The 18,500-nt window shown below is 44.8% G+C and overlaps 1 protein-coding gene across 7 annotated transcripts in view; it reads left to right on the top strand.

The window, feature by feature from the left end:
* The window catches only part of ccdc92 (coiled-coil domain containing 92), a 124,619-nt gene that overhangs the window by 86,669 nt on the left and 19,450 nt on the right, over nt 1-18,500 (top strand). Inside the window, exon 1 of one of the 7 annotated variants that reach the window (XM_048611471.1) lies at nt 2,848-2,939. The exons of 5 other annotated variants lie outside the window; for them this stretch is intronic. The gene's annotated coding sequence lies outside the window, so the exon portion shown is untranslated. Of the gene's footprint in view, nt 1-2,847; nt 2,940-17,660; nt 17,839-18,500 lie in introns of those variants that run through there. One more of the 7 variants, XM_048611470.1, reaches the window with a different exon arrangement.

The following is an 18,500-nucleotide window of genomic DNA, read 5'->3' as shown; positions in this document are numbered from 1 at the left end:
AGGTCAGTCCAGGGAGGATGGACAGGTCAAGGGGGCGGGATGAGGTTGGTCGGTAGGAGATGGAGGTGCGGCTTGAGGTGGGAGGAGGGGATAGGTGGGAGGAAGAACAGGTTAGGGAGGCAGGGATGAGCTGGACTAGTTTTGGGATGCGGTAGGGGGAGGGGAGATTTTGAAACTTGTGAAATCCACATTGATACCTTTGGGCTGCAGGGTTCCCAAGCGGAATGTGAGTTGCAGTTCCTGCAACTTTCGGGTGGCATCGTTGTGGCAAACTGTGTTCATCCAGCCCTGCACCTTGTTGTCCTGGTAAATGGTACACACTGCAGCTACTTTGTCAGTTGTAGAAGGTGGTGGGTGAGGTGCCAGTCACACTACCTGTTTTGTCCTGGATGCAGTTGAGTTTTTGAACATAGTTGGAATTGCATCCATCTGATTAAGTAATAATATTCCATCACACTCCTGACTTGTGCCTTGTAAATAATAGATAGACTTCAGGGAGTTAGGAGGTGAGTTACTCACTTGCTGCAGGATCCTACATTCTGACTTAATCTTGTAGCCATAGTATTAATATGGTAAGTCCAGTTCAGTTTTTGGTCAATGATAACCCCCAGGATGTTGATAGCATGGGAATTCAGTGATGATGATGCCATTGAATGTCAAGGGGTGATAGTTACATTCTCTCTTGTTGGAAATGGCCATTGACTGGCATTTTGTATGGCGCAAATGTTACATGTCACTCTTCATAGAATCGTACAACACAGAAGAGGCCGTAGGGCCCATTCAGTCTGCACAGGCAAAACTACTCTAAATCTACACTAGTCCCACATTCCGGCATTTAGACCATAGTCTCAAATGTTATGACATTTCAAGTGCTCATCCACCTACTTTTTAAAGGTTGTGAGGCTTCCTTCCTCAATTGTCCTCCCACAGGTAGTATCTTCCAGATTCCTACCACCCTCTGGGTGAAAAGAGTCCTCAAATTCCTTCTAAACCTTCTGTGTTTCACTTTAAAATTATGCCCCCTCCACCGTGTTTTTGATCCTTTGAATGAGCTACTTTCTTCCACCTTGTCCATGCCCCCTCATAATCTTATACACCTTGATCAGGTCTCCTCTCAGAAAACAGCCTGAGCCTATCCAGGCTCTCTTCAAAGCTAAAATGCTTCATCCCAGGCAACATCCTAGTAAATTTTTGTCCCAAACCTAGATGTTATCCAGGTCTTTTTGCAGCTGGATGCAGACTGCTTCAGTATCCAAGGAGCTACAAATGGTGCTGAACAATTGTGCGATCGTAAGTGAACATCCCACTTCTGACTTTATGATGGAGAGACGAACATTGACAAAGCAATTGAAGATGGTTGTGCCTAGGACACTCCCCTGAGGAACTCCTACAGAGATGTTCTGGAGCTGAGATGACTGACCTACATAACCACAACCATCTTCCTATGTGCCAGGTATGATTGAGATGTGTAAAATTGAAGCGCATCGTCAGGGTAGACAGGAAAAACCTTTCTCCTTAGTGGAGGGATTGAAGTTTGTGGGATTTAAGTGAGGGGCAGGAGGTTTAGAGGAGATGTGAGGAATTTTTTTTTCCCTCCCAGAAGTGTTGGCAACTGGAACTCACCACCTGTAAGGGTAATAGAGGCAGAAACCGTCATAAATCTTTAAATGTGCACTTGCAATGCCAAGGACCACAAGGCAATGGACCAAGTGCTGAAAAATGGGATTACAATAGTTAGATGGTTGTTTTTTGATGAGTGCTGACTCATTGGGCTGAAGGGCCTTTTTCTGTGTTGCAGACTTCTATGATTCTAACCAGTGAAGAGATTTCCCCCAATTCCCATTTAATCTACTTTTTATCTTTGGTGCCACACTTGGTTAAATGGTTCCTTGATGTCAAGGTAGGTTCCTCTCAGCTCTCCTCACTTGTCTCCATTAATCATTCAGAATCCCTAAATTTGAGTTCATCCAAACCCTCACTTAATTGTAATAAAAACCAAAAGAACTGTGGATGCTATGAATCAGGAACAAAAACAAAGTTGCTGGAAAAGATCAGCAGGTCTGGCAGCATCAGAAGGGTCTGAGTTCTGAGGAAGAGTCACTGGAACCGAAACGTTAACTCTGATATTTTTCCTTCACAGATGCTGCCAGACCTGCTGAGCTTTCCCAGCAACTTTGTTTTTGTTCCTGATTTACAGCATTCGCAGTTCTTTCAGTTTTTATTATAACACAGTTTCTGCATTTGTAGAACACCATATCAATGTGGGCATAGGATCATAGAATGATTTGGCAGAGGATGCCATTTGGCCCATTGTGTCTATGTGGGCTCTGAAAGAACTGTCCAATTAGTTCCACTGTCCTCTTTCCCCATGGTCCTGCAAATAGGTTGTTTGGAAGCTAGTGCTTCCATTGGCTCAGAGGCCGGGTTGCATTTCCCAACTGCATTCTTGTTCCTCCCTCACTGCCCAATTCTTCCCTCAATGCCCGGTTCCTCCCTCACTGTCCGGCTGTCTCCACGCTGCCTGGCTCCTCCCTTGCTATCCGGCTGCCCCCTTGTCCCTCCCATGCCATCTGGCTGCCTCCACACTGCCTGGCTCCTCCCTCGCTGCCCTGCCCTCCTCCCGTGTTCCCTGGCTGTTCCCTTGTTGCCCCTGCACTAAGTGACTGCCCCCTCACTCTAGTTGCAGTTCATGTTAGTGCCCTTTTTTTTCAAAAGATGTATTTGGATTTGTCACAAAGCATCCCTGTTTAGATGAATGACAGTTCATCTCTTGACGTCAGTGTAATAATGATTCACCATGGCAACTGATAATGAGGTGCAATAAGATAAGCAGATGTGTTGCTGGTGGCTGGGAGTTTGCTCACAGAGAATCTAGAGGCGTGTAGTTTCAGGTGGGCTGGATGAGCCTCATCGCAATCGAAAGCAGTGCTGTCTGCATGGTAATATCAGCTGTATATTGCGACTCAAGCTTGGGCTGGGAATGGGGACAGACAGGGATTGAAGATCACATGTTGAATCACTGTGACCTTTCGATCTCCATGTAGCTGCAGCTCCATTCATTATTGATCGTTTTGGATTTGCCGTGGTGTTGTGTTGCTGCAAAGTGTTCTGGCAATAAGGTTTATCATATGGTCCTCTCTGTGAGTGCAGGCTGATGAGTAACATTTTCTGCATGACTCCTGAAAGCAATGTGTCTGGCTTGTACTTGTCCAATGGAAACTGCAATGGCTGCTCTGTGCCTTTAAATTGAGTGAGTACGCAGACTGCCAAAGGCATCTTTTCCCCTTGCAAACTGACTGCTTGATGCTTGTATTCTGCTGACCTGTTCAGCAAATGCAGTGCGCCTGGTCAGCTGCCCAATTACTGTGCCATACTCACTAAGAAACTATTTTGCTGAGCACTTTTAATAGCCCTAGTAGCTATCTTGCTAATAATTTGGATGGTCTTACTCCACTTGGGGTGTTTAATATACTTTACACTTTTTAAAAAAAGGTAAATATATTGTATTTTTGAAACTAGCATAGAACCAGATCTCACTGACCAATAGAAACAGCGCCCTTCCCAATCATGCTGCTACTTTTCAATTTCTCATTGGTTAATAGTATCAACACAACCTGTTAAATCTTGCCGCCACTTCCAATCCCAGACATGATCTTCCCTCAATTGCACTTGCTCAGTTTATCACACCCGCTGGTGTTCACCAATTTTAATTGTATTTTTTCACTTTATTGTGTATCGTACGTTCATATCTATGATGTATTTAGATCTTTTCTGATTGCATTTTGAATTTCCTTCATCCACAGTATTTTACTTTAGCCAACATATCAATTTGTACTTAAGCCATGTTTCCTCTGAATGTTGTCCTTTGTATAATGCTTTTGTGTCTTGTTTAGTTATAATATAATCTTTCAAAGTTTCCTAGATTCAGGAGTCATCCCTCTGGATTGGAGAATTACACATGTTACTCTGCTTTTAAAGAAGGCAAAGGAGTAAAACCAGGGAATTAGCAGTTAGCCTAACATTGGAGGTGGGAAAATTGTTGGAGGCTATACTTGAGGATGGGGATAATTGAATACCTCGATAGTTTTCAGTTAATCAGCGAGAGCCACCATAGGTCATGTCTTATAAACCTCATTGAAACTTTTGAAGAGGTGAAAAGATAGTGGACAGGGAAATGTCTATGGATGTTCTTTATATGGACTCCCAGAAACCATTGGTAAAGTCCCACATACGAGATTGTGTTAACTGAGGTAGAAGCTCATGGAATTAAGGGCAAATTATTGACGTGGCTGGGAAATTGGTTGAGTGGCAGGTGACAGAAAGTAATGATAATGGATAGATACTCAAATTGGCAGGATGTGACAAGTGGTTTCCCACAAGGATTCACATTATTAACGATTTTGATAATGGCATATAAAGTCATATAATCCAAATTTGCGATGACACAAAGTTGGACTGCGTGTAGACAGTGCAGACAGCATAAAATTGCAAAGGGCCACTGACAGACTAGATAAATGGGCAAAATGGTGGCAGATGGATTTCGGTATAAACAAGTGTGAGACCCATTTTTAACTGAAAAAGGATAGATTGAGTTACTGATAATAGGAACTGCCGATGCTGGAGAATCTGAGATAACAAGGTGTAGAGCTGGATGGACACAGCAGGCCAAGCAGCATCAGAGGAGCAGGAAAGCTGATGTATCGGGTCTGGACCCTTCTTCAGAAATGGGGGAGGGGAAGGGGGTTCTGAAATAAATAAATTGAGGCCGGGGAGGGGAGGATGGAAGATGGATAAAGGAGCAGATAGATGGAGAGGAGACGGACAGGTCAAGGAGGTGGGGATGGAGCCAGTAAAGGTGAGTGGAGGTGGGGAGTTAGGATGGGCGTTGGTCAGTCAAGGGAAGATGGACAGGCCAAGGGTGCGGGGATGAGGCTGGTAGGTAGGAGGTGGGGGTGGGGCTTGGTCACCGAGGTGGGAGGAGTGGATAGTTGGGAGAAAAGACGGACAGGTCATGGAGGCGGGGACGAGTTGGGCTGGTTTTGGGATGATTTCGGGGGCGGGGAGATTTTGAAGCTTGTGAAGTCCACATTGAGAACATTGGGCTGCAGGGTTCCCAAGTGAAATATGAGGTGCTGTTCCTGCAATCTTCGTTGTGGCACTGGAGGAGGCCCAGGATGGACATGTCGTCCAAGGAGTGGGAGGGGTGTTGAATTGGTTTGCGACTGGGAGGTGCAGTCATTTATCACGAACCAAGCGTAGGTGTTCCACAAAGTGGTCTCCAAGCCTCCGTTTGGTTTCCCTGATGTAGAGGAGGCCACATCGGGAACATCGGATACAATATACCACATTAGCAGATGTGCAGCTGAACATCTGTTTAATGTGGAAGATTTTCTTGGGGCCTGGGATGGGAGTGAGGGGGGAGGTGTAGGGGCAGGTGTAGCACTCCCTGCGGTTGCAGGGAAAAGTGCCAGGGGTGGTGGGGCTGGTGGGGAGTGTGGAGCGGACAAGGGAGTCACGGAGAGAGTGGTCCCTCCGGAAGGCAGATAAAGGTAGGGAGGGAAAAATGTCCTTGGTAGTGGGACTGGAGCAAAAATACACAGAAGTTATGCTGCAGCTATACAAAACCCTGATTAGACCCCACTTGGAGTACCGTGAGCAGATCAGGGCACCACACCTTAGGAAGGATATCTTGGCCTTGGATGGGGTACTACGTAAGTTTACAAAAATGATACCTGGACTTTGGGGGTTAAGTTATGAGGAGAGATTATACAGACCTCTTCTCTAGAGTTTAGAAGATTAAAGGGTGACCTGATTGAAGTCTTCAAGAAACTCTCGGGAAAAGACAGGGTAGATAAAGATCAATTATTTCCACTGGTTGGAGATTCTGGAGCTAGAGCGCAAAGTCTAAAAATCAGGGCCAGACCATTCAGGAGAGATCTTAGGAAGCACTTCGACATACAAAGAGCTTTGTAACTCTCTTCCATAAATGACAGTTGCTGCTAGATCGGTTGTAAGTTTTAAATCTGAAATAGATAAATTTTGCTAAGCAATGGTTTTAAAGTATATGGGCCAAAGGCAGACATACAAAATTAGGCTGCAGATTGGCCATGGTCTCATTGAATGATTGAACAGGCTTGAGGGGTTGAATGGCTTAGTCCTGTTCTTCATGCTCCTGGAATAAGCAATATCAACATTTGCACATCATGCTATAATTGCAGACCCTCTGGGTGCGCTGTTGCTTGGGCTGTCTGCTCTATTACCTGTATTCTGTGCAACACATCAGCTATATAATCATTGTATCATAAGGTTTAACTTGGCTACAGAATCTGTAAAGGAGAATCCAGAGTACGAAAACTTAACTGGGAAAATGTCACCCTTAATGGTTAAGAATGGATCTAAGCCAAATAAATTGGAGTCAAAGTTTATCGAGAATTAAGAGAACTGAACAATGGGCTGCCTACAAGGAGAAAAACGTGGCACAGTTAAGTTATATTCCCTCACAAGTGCATTCAGTATAGGAGTTAGGAGGTCATGTTGTGGCTGTACAGGACATTGGTTCGGCCACTTTTGGAATACTGCATTCAGTTCTGGTCTCCCTGCTATAGAAAGGATGTTCTGAAATTTGAAAGGGTTCAGAAAAGATTTACAAGGATATTGTCAGAGTTGAAAGGTTTGAGCCAAAGGGGGAGGCTGAATAGGCTTGCACTAATTTCCCTGGAGTGTTAGAGGCTGAGGGGTGACTTTATAGAGGTTTATAAAATCGTGAGGGACATGAATAGGGTGAATAGCCAAGGTCTTTTCCCAGGGTAGGGGAGACCAAAATTAGAGGGCATTATTAGAGGTGAAAGATTTAAAAGGGACAAATTTTTCATGCAGAGGATGGTGTGTGTATGGAATGAACTGCCAGAAGTGGTGGAGGCTGGTACAATAATAACATTTAAAAGGCATCTGGATGGGTATATGAATAGGAAGGGTTAGAGGGATATGGGCCAAATGCTGTCAAATGGGACTAGATTAATTTAGGATATCTGGTCAGCATGGATGAGTTGGACCAAAGGGTCTGTCTCCGTGCTGTACGTCTCTATGACTCTAAGTTTAAGGTAGGGTGACCAAATCTAGACATCCCAGAATGTTCCAAAGTAGAAATAAAGATAAAGAGAAAAGAAATTGTGCTTATGACTGATGTCAGCTAAAAAATACAATCGGGAATCAAACTGAACTTCAGAAAGGAGGTGAAAAAACAAGTAAGATACAGAGTGTATAAAAAGAGACTGACAGCTACCGTAAAAGGGAATCCGTCTTCCATTGGCATATGAATAAAAGGGTGGTCAAAGATGAAATGAGGCCATTAAGGAGTAAAGGAGGATACAGGCTGGGGTGTAGCTCAATACTTTGCATCTGTCTTTACTAAAGCAGAAGGTACAAAGAACAAAGAAAATTACAGCACAAGTATAGGCCTTTCGGCCCTCTAAGCCTGCACCGACATGCTGCCTGTCACAACCAAAAGCCCGTACACTTCCAGGGACCATATCCCTCTATTCCTATCCTATTCATGCATTTGTCGAGACACCCTTTAAAATTCACTATCGTATCTGCTTCCACTACCTCTCCCGGCAGTGAGTTCCAGGCACCCACTACTCTCTGTTTAAAAAAAAAACTTGCCTGGTACATCACCTTTAAACCTTACCCCTCGCATCTTAAACCTATGCCCCCTGGTAACTGACTCTTCCACCCTGGGAAAAAGCTTCTGACTGTCCACACCGTCCATGCCCTTTATAACCTTGTAGACCTCTATCAGGTCGCCCCTGAACCTCCGTCGTTCCAGTGAGAACAACCAAAGTTTCTCCAACCTCTCCTGATAGCTAATGCCCTCCATACCAGGCAACATCCTGGTAAACCTTTTCTGTACCCTGGCCTGATGAAATAGGTACTGCCCAGGCCTGTTGAAACAGGAAAAATCAGTCATGAGGAGGGTTTAAAATTAATAGGGAAGATGTATTGGCTAGGCTTTCTGTTCTTTGTTGATAGGGCAGCAGGATCAATACAGATAGGCTGAACAGTGGGAAATTTAATCCTGAAATGTGTGAAGTAATGCATTTTGGGAGAACTAACACGGCAAGGGAGTACACATTGATTGGTAGGACCCTATGAAGTACGGAGGATCAGAGGGACCCTTGTGTGCACATCCATAGATCCTTGAAAGCAGTAAGGCAGTAAATGAGATGGTTAAGAAAGTGTATGGGATGCTTGCCTTTATTAGTTAAGGTATTGAATACAAAAGCAGGGAGTTTAGTTAGACCAGAGCTGGAGTATGGAGTTGTGGTTACCACGCTATAGGAACGACATGTTTGCATGACAGCGTATTCAAGGGAGATTTACCAGGAGATAAAGCTGGAGCTTTGAAGAGAGACTAGAGACTGGGTTTGTTTTTTAGGCTGAGGAGGGATTTGAGCTGTACAAAATTGAGGGCATAGATAAAGTAGATAGGGAGAAACCTTTTTCCCTTTAGTAGAGGGATCAATAACTGGGCGGGGGGGCGGGCACACAATTTTAGGGTAAGCAGCTGGAGGTTTAGAGGTGATTGAGGAAAAAGGTTTCCACCCAAAATATGGTGGGTACCTGGAACACTCTCTGTAAAAGGCTAATAGAAGTGGGAATCATCACATCAGTTCAAGAAGTATTTAAATGAACACATGAAACACCATAACCTTCAAGGCTATGGCCAAATGTTAGATAATGTGGTGAGTGTAGCAAGGTGAAAGTCCTGATGAAGGGTGCAAACCTGAAATTTCGACTTTCCTGCTCTGACCTGCTGTGTTCTTCCAGCTCCACACTATTGACTGAGAGTAGCTAGGTGTTTGACCAACACAGATGCAGTGGGCCAAAGGGCCTGTTTTTGTGCTGTAAAACTCTGTGACTATGAGCATATGGAATGAAAGAAGTGAGAGTGGAACTTGCGGAGGCATTTGACTTAATCTTTCAGTCTTCTTCAGACTTATGGGTGGTACCTGAGACTTTTTTTTAATTCCCATAGTAGGACATGAGCGTCACTGGCTAACCAGTGGTTTTATTGCCCTATCCCTAGTTGCCCTTGAGAAGGTGGTGGTGAGCTGTCTTCTTGAACTGCAGCAGTCCATGTGCTGTAGGTAGACCCACAATGCCCTTAAGGAGGAAGTTCTAAAATTTTGACCCAGCGCCACTAATGGTACAGTGATGTATTTCCAAGTCATAATGGTGAGTGGCTTGGAAGGGAGCTTGCAAGCAATGGTGTTTCTGTGTATCTGCTGCCATTGTCCTTCTAGATGGAAGTGGGCATGGGTTTGGAAGGTGCTGTCATAGGATCTGAAATAACTTGACGGAGGCTGGTATCTTGTCACCAAGTTACCCTTTATTTGCACATGGAGAATCCTTACACTGACCTAGCTCCCTCAGAGCCAGCTCTCAGAGTGAACAGAATGTCGAATACTCTTGTTCTTACCTGTCAGCCAGGGCTCCTTGATTGGGGCTGTTAACCTGGTCCAATCAGGGAACTCATATTCTATGGATCCACCTGGCTGACTTCGTTACAAACACTTACCCCCCTGCCTCTGAGTCTGAGGGCATAGGCCAGGTCTGAAGCATTTTAGCACTGGGTCAGTTTCCTCCAACTCTGCCTCCAAAACGGGTGGCACGTTGCCTCGTGCCCAGAACATTTGGGAAGAAATTCGTTCTCTTCTTTAGGTGGCAGAAGTGTCAAGATGGTGATATCCACTGTATCCATGTCACATTACAAGGTATCTTCAACACTTGACAGACAGGAGAATACACAGGTTCCGGAACATTCAGAACGGCAGTTGAGGAGCTGGGCACATTTTGCTCCCGCACCATTTGCAAGTTTGTAGCTTTCAAATGGTCTATGTGCTTGTTCAGGTCTGTCACACCTACCTGAACTTTGTATGTCACTGGACTTGACCTCTCGCTGACCATGCTTCTTACCCATACAGGGTCATTCCCATGGTTCCTACACCAAACTTCATCCCCTGAAGTAAACTGTCTTTCTTGTAAAATGGTATCTTCCTGATGCCGTTTAACCGCCTCCCCCCTCCCCAAACTCGCCCTACAACACAAAGTCCAGGAAGATCAAATTTAGGCTGTAGACTGTTTCTTTAAGCCTGCCTTCAAAGTTTGGATTGCTCTTTCTGCCAGACCATAGGATGATGGATGGTATGGAGCTGTCTTTATATATGGAATACCATTAGACTTTAGGAAATACTGAAATTCGTATTGGTAAACAATGGTCAGTTACTTGTGACCAACGTTTCCGGGGGTTTGTGTATCACAAGAGAGGCGCACAGCTTTTCTATCGTCGTCTCCGTGTTTGACGAATGAACTCTCTGCACATCCAGTCACGTTGAGTGGGCGTCCACAGTGACTAAGAACATTGAACCCATGAAAGGACCTGCATGGTTGATGTGTAACTGGGTCCATGGTTTACCCGGCCATTCCCACCAATGGGAGAGCTGCTGGCAGTAATTTTTGTCCTTGTTGGCACTCTGGGTACTGCCCCATCAATGCAGCTATGTCTGCGTCCAATCCTGGCCACCAGATAGAACTTCTCACCAATGTCTACATTTTGAAACCCCCAGGATGACCTTGGTGGAGCTCAGCCAGTATCTGGCTATGACCTTTGTTCGAGACAATTACACTTGCTCCCCACAATAAAATGCCGTTCTCTATTGTGATCTGGTCTCTCCAAGTTCAGAAAGGGTTCAATTCTGTTTGTGATGGCCCTTTTGTTTCCCCATCACCACCAGCTGTTTCAGTCTTGCCAGGTCTGGATCTTTCTGAATTCAAAGTCTGATATCGTCAGTGTGTCCATGAAATTTAAAACCATTACGGACTCTTCCAATGGCAGTACCACCGGTGGTATATCTGTCAACACGAGACAGCTCAATGCATCTGCATTTGCTAATTGGCCTCCCAGACGGTGTCCCAACTTGTAATTATATGTACTTAGTATTAGAGCCTCCGCTGAATTCGGCCTGAAACTATGGATGGCATTGCCTTGTCCTGTTTAAGTAGCCCGAGCAGGGGTTTATGGTCCATTGTTATTACAAATTTGCATCCATAAAGGTATTGGTGGAACTTCCTGATTCCAAATACGACCACCGAACTTTTCATCGCCATGTGGGCATAGTTATGCTCTGCATTAGCCAAAGTCCTGGATGCACAGCACATGCTGTTGAGCGTTCCCCTCCATTGGGCCACCTATGACTTAATACTACCCCAATGCCATAGGAGGAGGCATCAGAAGTCAATACCAGATCACACTTGGACTCATTGTATAACATCTTAGAGGATGATAGCTGTTTCTTCTCTCCACTGAAAGCTATGGCTTGGCTATGTGACCATTTCTGAGATAGACCCTATTTTAAGAGTTGATGCAGAGGTGCCAGGATGCAGGCCAGGTTATGTACGAACTTCCTGTAATAATTCACCAGCCCAAGGAAAAAGCTAAACTCCAGTACAGATGTGGGAGCTGGGGCATCTTTCATTGCCCTCACTTTATCTTCCAATGGGTGTAACCCAGTCTTGTCGACTGTGCAACCCAAGTAGGTCACTTGGGGGCCTGGAACACACATGTTTCCTTTCTAAGGTGGACACCACCTGGAATAAATATCTAAGAGACTATGTCCAAGTTCCCTAAGGGCTCCTTATTGGTCTTCCCTGTTATTAGCACATCATCTAAATAAATGGTGACCTGGGGTAAACCATGTAAAATGTTCTCCATCATCCGCTGAAAATTGCACAGGCTGATGATACAGGAAAAGGCAGTCTTCTGTATTGGTACAAACCCTTATGGTGAGGGGAGGCAATGGCCTAGTGGTATTATAGTTGGACTGTTAATCTAGAGACCCAGATAACGTTCTGGGGACCTGGGTACGAGTCCTAACATGGCAGATGGTGGAATTCAATAAATATCTGGAACTAAGAATCTAATGATGACAATGAATCCATTGCTGATTGTCGGAAAAATCTATATGGTTCACTAATATTCCTTTAGGGAAGGAGACTGCCATCTTTAACTGGTCCGGCCTACATGCGACTCCAGATAGCAAGGTGGTTGACTCTTAACTGCCCTCTGGACAATTAGGGATGGGTAATAAATGCTGCCTGGCCAGCAACGCCCTCATCCCGTGAATTAATCCAGAAAAAAAATTATAGCATACTTCTGGGAATTCCCATCTAACTGCAATTGCAAGTATGCAGAGTTCATGCCCAGCTTTGTGAAGGACAGCACCCTCCCACCCCGCCACGACAGTTTTGTGTATAAATCCTCTATGCGAGGGATTGAGTATTTACCCAGTCGCAAAAAGCGATTTACTATTTGTTTAAAATCCCCACAAAGTCGATCCGATCTGTCGGGCTCCACAATCGATGCAACAATCAATGCACAAACTGCACTCATTCAATGATTCCTTCGCTTTCCAGCCTTCTGATTTCTGCCTTTGCTTTTGTGTAAGGCAAATGGCCCTGAGCGCACCTTGTAGAGTTGTGAAATTGCTTCCTGGTCAATATGCACGGTGGCTTTGGCTCCTTTGCTAGGCCCTAGACTTTCCTGGAAAACATCTGGCTATTTAATTAGGACTTCACTCAGGCAACCTTTTTCTAAACGAAAAATGTTGAGCCAATCAAGGTGAATATTTCTCAATCAATTTTGCCCCATCAAGCTTGGGCCTGAGCCTTTTACTATAATCAGTGGTAACTGAACCAGCTGCTTCACGTATGAGACCGGAACCGAAGTTGTACCCTTAAGCTGTAAATATTCCCTGGTATAGATTCTCAGTCTAGCCAAAGTCTTGCACAAATGTGAAGGTTGAAGTTCAGAGTGAATTTTGTTAAGGACTGGTTCTGCATTCACTGAAACAGCTGCACCGGTATCAACCATCATTAGAACCAGGTGACCATTTAACCTGACATGTATTTTAATCGGTTCTGATTTGGATGTTGCTAAGCAATTGAGCTGTTCCAAACCAGATGCAGGTGGACTTCCCAGGGAATGCACTCCCCTGGATACAGACCTATAAGTTCTCTTACTCAATTCAGACCCTAGTAGGACTCTTTTGCTGTCTCAAGTCCACATACTGGCAGCGACTACAATGTCTTGCCTGCCCTATATCCTGAAGAAAATTTTAACCATTTGGCCGAGACTTGCCTTTGTTTTTGGGTTTTACTGTGGACTGACATGTTCGAAGTCCAGTTGGGCTTCTGCTGGTAGGCACTTTTGCATGGTTGCATCATTAATCACACATACCAGTCTCTCAGCATCTCATTAAGGGTTAAACCAAAGTCACATGTATCTGCCAGTCATCTTAATTTTCATGAAAAATCCTGATACTGATTCCACTGGTTCTTGAGTTGGTGAGTAAAACCAATAACATCTCAGAATTAGAGGCGGCTTGGGGTCATAATATTCCTTAACTAAATCTGTCAACTCTTAAAAGGTTTTAGCATCTAGTGCCTCAGGGAAAATTAGGCTCCTAGTGACCGAAAAAGCTGCAGGTCCATAAGCTGTCAGGAGAATTACTCGTTGCTTTTCACCTGCCCCACTGTCATTTGCCTGGAAAAATTAACACGTTTTTTCCACATACTGGGCCCAATCTTTGACAGCAGGATCAATTGAGTCAAACTTCCTAAATAATGGCATGATGCCAGAAATGCTTACCCCAACTCAAACATGAATGTTGCGAGCAAATTTCTTCAGAACCATGCTTTTGTCTCATCGCCACTGAAATAATTCGACAGAGGGTAGTATCCTGTCACCATGTCACCCATTGTGGAGAGTCATTGACACTGATCCAGCTCCCTCAGAGCCAGTTCTCAGAGTGAACAGGATGTCTGACACTCCTGTTTTCTTTTCTGTGACCAGCCAGCTCGGAATCAGTCCCTGAAGTCAGGAGACTGTCTGAATCCCATGTTTTTTTGTTTTACTACCACTGCACAGCAGTAGTACTTATATTTTCCCACAGCACCCGTGTTGTGCGTGTGTGTAAGTGCAGGGACTCTGTGAAGACACAAATGTGCAAAAAATTTTTATTCAATATTTCCACCACCAGGAAATTACCCATGTGGCCAGTGAACCAGTAACCAGCAAAGCCTGATAAGGGCAATGCTTACATGAAGAAAGTGAAGGCGGAGGGTAGGGATAAAACCAAATAGAATTGGAGGGGGAAATAAAGCACTCAGCACTCCTGGTTATATCTGTCAGCTGGCACTCCCTGATTGGACCAGGTTAACAGCCCCAGTCAGGGAACTCATTCTGTGAGGTCCACCTGGCTGACCTCGTTACAATCACGACAGGATCTCCAGTGAATTTTTGCAGTGCATCTTATAGATAGTACACACTGCTGCTACTGAGTGTTGGTGGTGGAAGGAGTAAGTGCTTGTGGATGTGGTGCCAATCAAGCGGCTGCATTGTCCTGGATGGTGTCAAGCTTCTCACGTATTGTTGGAGCTGAATCATCCAGCCAAGTGGGGAGTATTCCATCACGCTCCTGACTTGTGTCTTGTAGATGGTGGACAGGCTTTGGGGAGTCAGGAGGTAAGTTACTCACTGCAGTATTTATGCTCTCTGACCTGCTTTTATCGCAGGTTTGTATATGGTGAGTCCAGTTGATTTTTGTCAGTGGTAACCCCCAGGTGTTGATAGTGTGGGATTCAGTGATGGTGACACCATTAAATGTCAGGGAGTGTTGATTAGATTGTCTCTAATTGGAGATGATCATAACTTGGCATTTGTGTGGCACAAATGTTACTTGTTACTTTCAAGCCTAAAGTCTCGATCTCATTACATTTGAACATGGACTGCTTCAATATCTGAGATGTTACGAATGGTGCTGAACATTGTGCGCTCATCGACGAACATAGCCATTTCTGACCTTGTGATGGAGGAAAGGTCATTGATGAAGCAGCTGAAGATGGTTGGGCCTGGGACACTACAGAGATGTCCTGGAGCTGAGATGACTGATCTCCAACAACCACAACCATCTTCCTATGTGCCAGGTATGATTCCAACCAGCAGCAAATTTTACCCCAATTCCAATTGATTCCAGTTTTGATTTGATTTGATTTATTAATTGTCATGAGTATCTTACAAAATACAGTGTAACTGTCTGGTGCCATCTTAAAACACAGAAATAAACCAAAATGTAGAATATGAAGACAGAAAAATGAAATAAAAAAAGTGTCCAATTTACAGTCCCTCTTGTTAAGTGCTCCACCATGGGCTTGGTGGCCAGGTATGAGTCCCCTTCACTGCAGCACTGCCACTGCAATGAATGTTGCCACTCTTCAGCGCCATCTCACCTCCACAATACTCTCACTGCTGGGTCCTTGCTGGACCTCGCCAATGCAGATACCATCAATGCTGTTGGGTACCACACCAGCTCAAGCTCAACTCCGTCACTGCCACGAGTCTGCTTTGGAACCACCTGCTGATGCACCGGGTCTCGTACTGGGCCCAAACCTGCCTCCACTGCCGCCACAAGTCCGCGCTGCTTGGTGTACACTCACTGCTGCTAATGTCGTCGACGTGACTGAGTTATGTAAAATAAAATATTAAAAAATGAGAGAAGGGAGAAAAAAAGGAAAAGAAACAAAAAGAAGAGTGAACAGAGTGGACAAGCTCCGGACTCTCAAGCCCTACACCACCATCACCTTCTCACCAGAAGTAAGATTGTGGAAGTTTTGACCCCTTAATATCACAAGGAATAAATCTTGACACAATTGCACAGAATGTTGGTGAGACCACCTTTAGAATACCGTGTACAGTTTTGATCTCTGAATTTATGAAATTAGACACTTGTATTGGAGGTTGTACAGTGAAGGTTCAATAAACTTAAGTCCTGGGATGAGGGAGTTGTTCTGTGATGTGCGGCTGAATAAATTTGGTCTACTTTATCTGGAATTTGGAACAATGTGAGAGGTGATCTCATTGGATTCTGAATGTGATTAATGGGCTAGATGCTGAGAGTGGAACCGGCAGCACGGTGGCTCAGTGGTTAGCACTGCTGCCTCACAGTGCCAGGGACTGTGGTTCGATTTCATCCTCGGCTGACTGTCTGTGTGGAGTTTACACATTCTCCCCATGTCTGTGTGGATTTCCTCCGGGAGGTGCGATTTCCTCCACAGTCTAAAGATGTGCAGATCAAGTGAATTGGCCATGCTAAATTGCCCATAGTGTTCAGGGATGTGTAGATGAGGTGGGTTATAGGGGGATGGGTCTGGGTGGGATGCTCTGAGGGTTGGTGTGGACTTGTTGGGCTGAAGGGCCTGTTTCCACACTGTAGGGATTCTATGAGAGTTTTTTCTGATTGCAGAATTTAGAATATGGGAGGCAGTATCAGGAGAAGGGCTGTACTGAGATTGAAGGATTGCGAATCTCTGGAATTCTTTGTTTCAGAGGTTTATGGAAACTCCACTGTTGAATACGTTTAAGGCTGCGACAGATGCAGGGAAACAGAGGAGATGATGACTGAGCAGGAAAGTGGAGTTGAAGACCAAGATCAGTTACGATCATGTTGTAAAGCAGAATTGATGGGCTGAATGGTCCATTGCTGCTGCTGTTTATGTCCTTGTGCGTATCTCCCTTAGTAGGCATTTATTATGCAAATACTTACTTCTCACTGTATTTCCACTGCTTCTGGCTGCTTGGTACTAGTAATGACAGCAAGTTTGTGCTCAGAGCGCATACACAGCTAGACTCACCTACCTGGGCTTGCAAGAGAAACAGTAAAGACCTTTTAAAATCACTAAAATCAGACTTTGGGGAGTTTGAGACCCATTCAAGACCTGAACACAGAAATCATGGCTGACATTCCTTACGTACCGAGGGAGCACCGCACTGTCGGGGGGCCAGCGCCGTGGGAGCACCGCACTGTCGGAAGGCCAGTGCTGAGGGAGTGCTGCATTGTCGGGGGGCCAGCGCCGTGGGAGAGCCGCACTGTTGGAAGGCCAGTGCTGAGGGAATGCTGCATTGTCAGGGGGGCGGCGCTGAGGGAGCGCCGCACTGTCGGAGGGCCGGCACTGAGGGAGTGCCGCACTGTTGGGGGGGCCAGCGCCAAGGGAGTGCCTCACTGTCTAATGTACAGCATTTTGAATGAGACATTATATGAGGCCCCATCTGCAATCTCCAATAAATCAATCCCAGTGGACTAATTTGAACAATTGAGTTGTTATCCACAATAACTAGGCCATAATTTGCCCCTCAATGAACATCACCAAAGCAGCTGATCACCTTGATGTTTGTGGGAGCCTGTTCTGTATAAATTGCCTGCTTTTGTTTTCCACATTATAGCAGTGATTGCAGTTCCCAAAATCCTTTATTAGCTGCAAAGTACTTTGAATAACCTGTGGTTGTGAGGCGTGCTTAACAGTTTTAAGCCTGTATATCTTTTTATTAATTTAGTATGAAATGTGGCCCTGTCTGTTTGGACAGTGCAGCTTGTCCCTGGAATTTACTGACGTGGTTGACTGAGCTTCAGTTGGTGGGTGCATTGTGATGGCGGCTTGCTGTGACCTCGGCTTGCTGTGACATCAATCCACACCACAGTTACATCAGTGTCAGGGACCAATGATATGAGGTTTCTCCGTTAGATTCCACAGACTGATTGTGTGTAGTTTTAATCTAGAAATTAAAATTGCTTTTAGTGAAAAGTGTTACACCGTAACCCCTCGTGATTACTCTAGGCCAGTGAGATTTTAATAGATCTTATGGCAGTGTGCCATGTTGAGTTGAAGGTGTCTTCACCAACAGAACGGCACCCAGACTTCAAGCAGCCAGCATACTGTGATCTCAAGGTGATGACTTTCATCATTTTCTCCTCTTCTCACTGTATTGAGTTGTGAAAGTGCATGTTTCTCGTCTTTGGTACAAATGGGGGCTCCAAAAAATAGGGCTTGTGAAACCTTTAATATTTTTTTGTCTGTGGCATGTGCTATGAGTCAGACAGATGTTTTGAAATTGCAGACGTTAGAAAGCTGATCTTAATTCATGATGAAATATCATTCCAGTAAATGCAGCAATCAAATCTTCTTTTGTTTCCATGTTCATCTGCAGCGCCCGTATTGCAGGCAGTCCAAATTGTTTTAAAATGTAAAGTGGGTGACGCCTGGCTCTGATTACAAAGCATTATTTCAGTTTGAATGGTTTTAAATATCTTCCTGAATAATTAGTGAAACTTGAGGGCTTTTAAAATGTCATCAAAAATTGAAATACAATATCTCGTGATTCTCCTCAACCTGTTTTTTTATAAATGTTTGCTGTTGCGTCTTTCAAGGACAAAAGGTTTTGATATATTTCTGTAGCTGCCTTGGCTCATCTCTCAACTTGAATAGTTTTCACGTCTGTCTCTGTCTGCTTTCTCTCTCTCTCTCTCTCTCTCTCTCTCTCTCTCTCTCTCTCTCTCTCTCTCTCCCTCTCTCTCTCTCTCTCTCTCTCTCTCTCTCTCTCTCTCTCTCTT

The sequence above is a fragment of the Rhincodon typus genome, chromosome 24 (assembly GCF_021869965.1).
Source record: "Rhincodon typus isolate 14 chromosome 24, sRhiTyp1.1, whole genome shotgun sequence".
Taxonomy (NCBI): domain Eukaryota; kingdom Metazoa; phylum Chordata; class Chondrichthyes; order Orectolobiformes; family Rhincodontidae; genus Rhincodon; species Rhincodon typus.
This window is presented reverse-complemented; position numbering and strand designations above follow the sequence as displayed.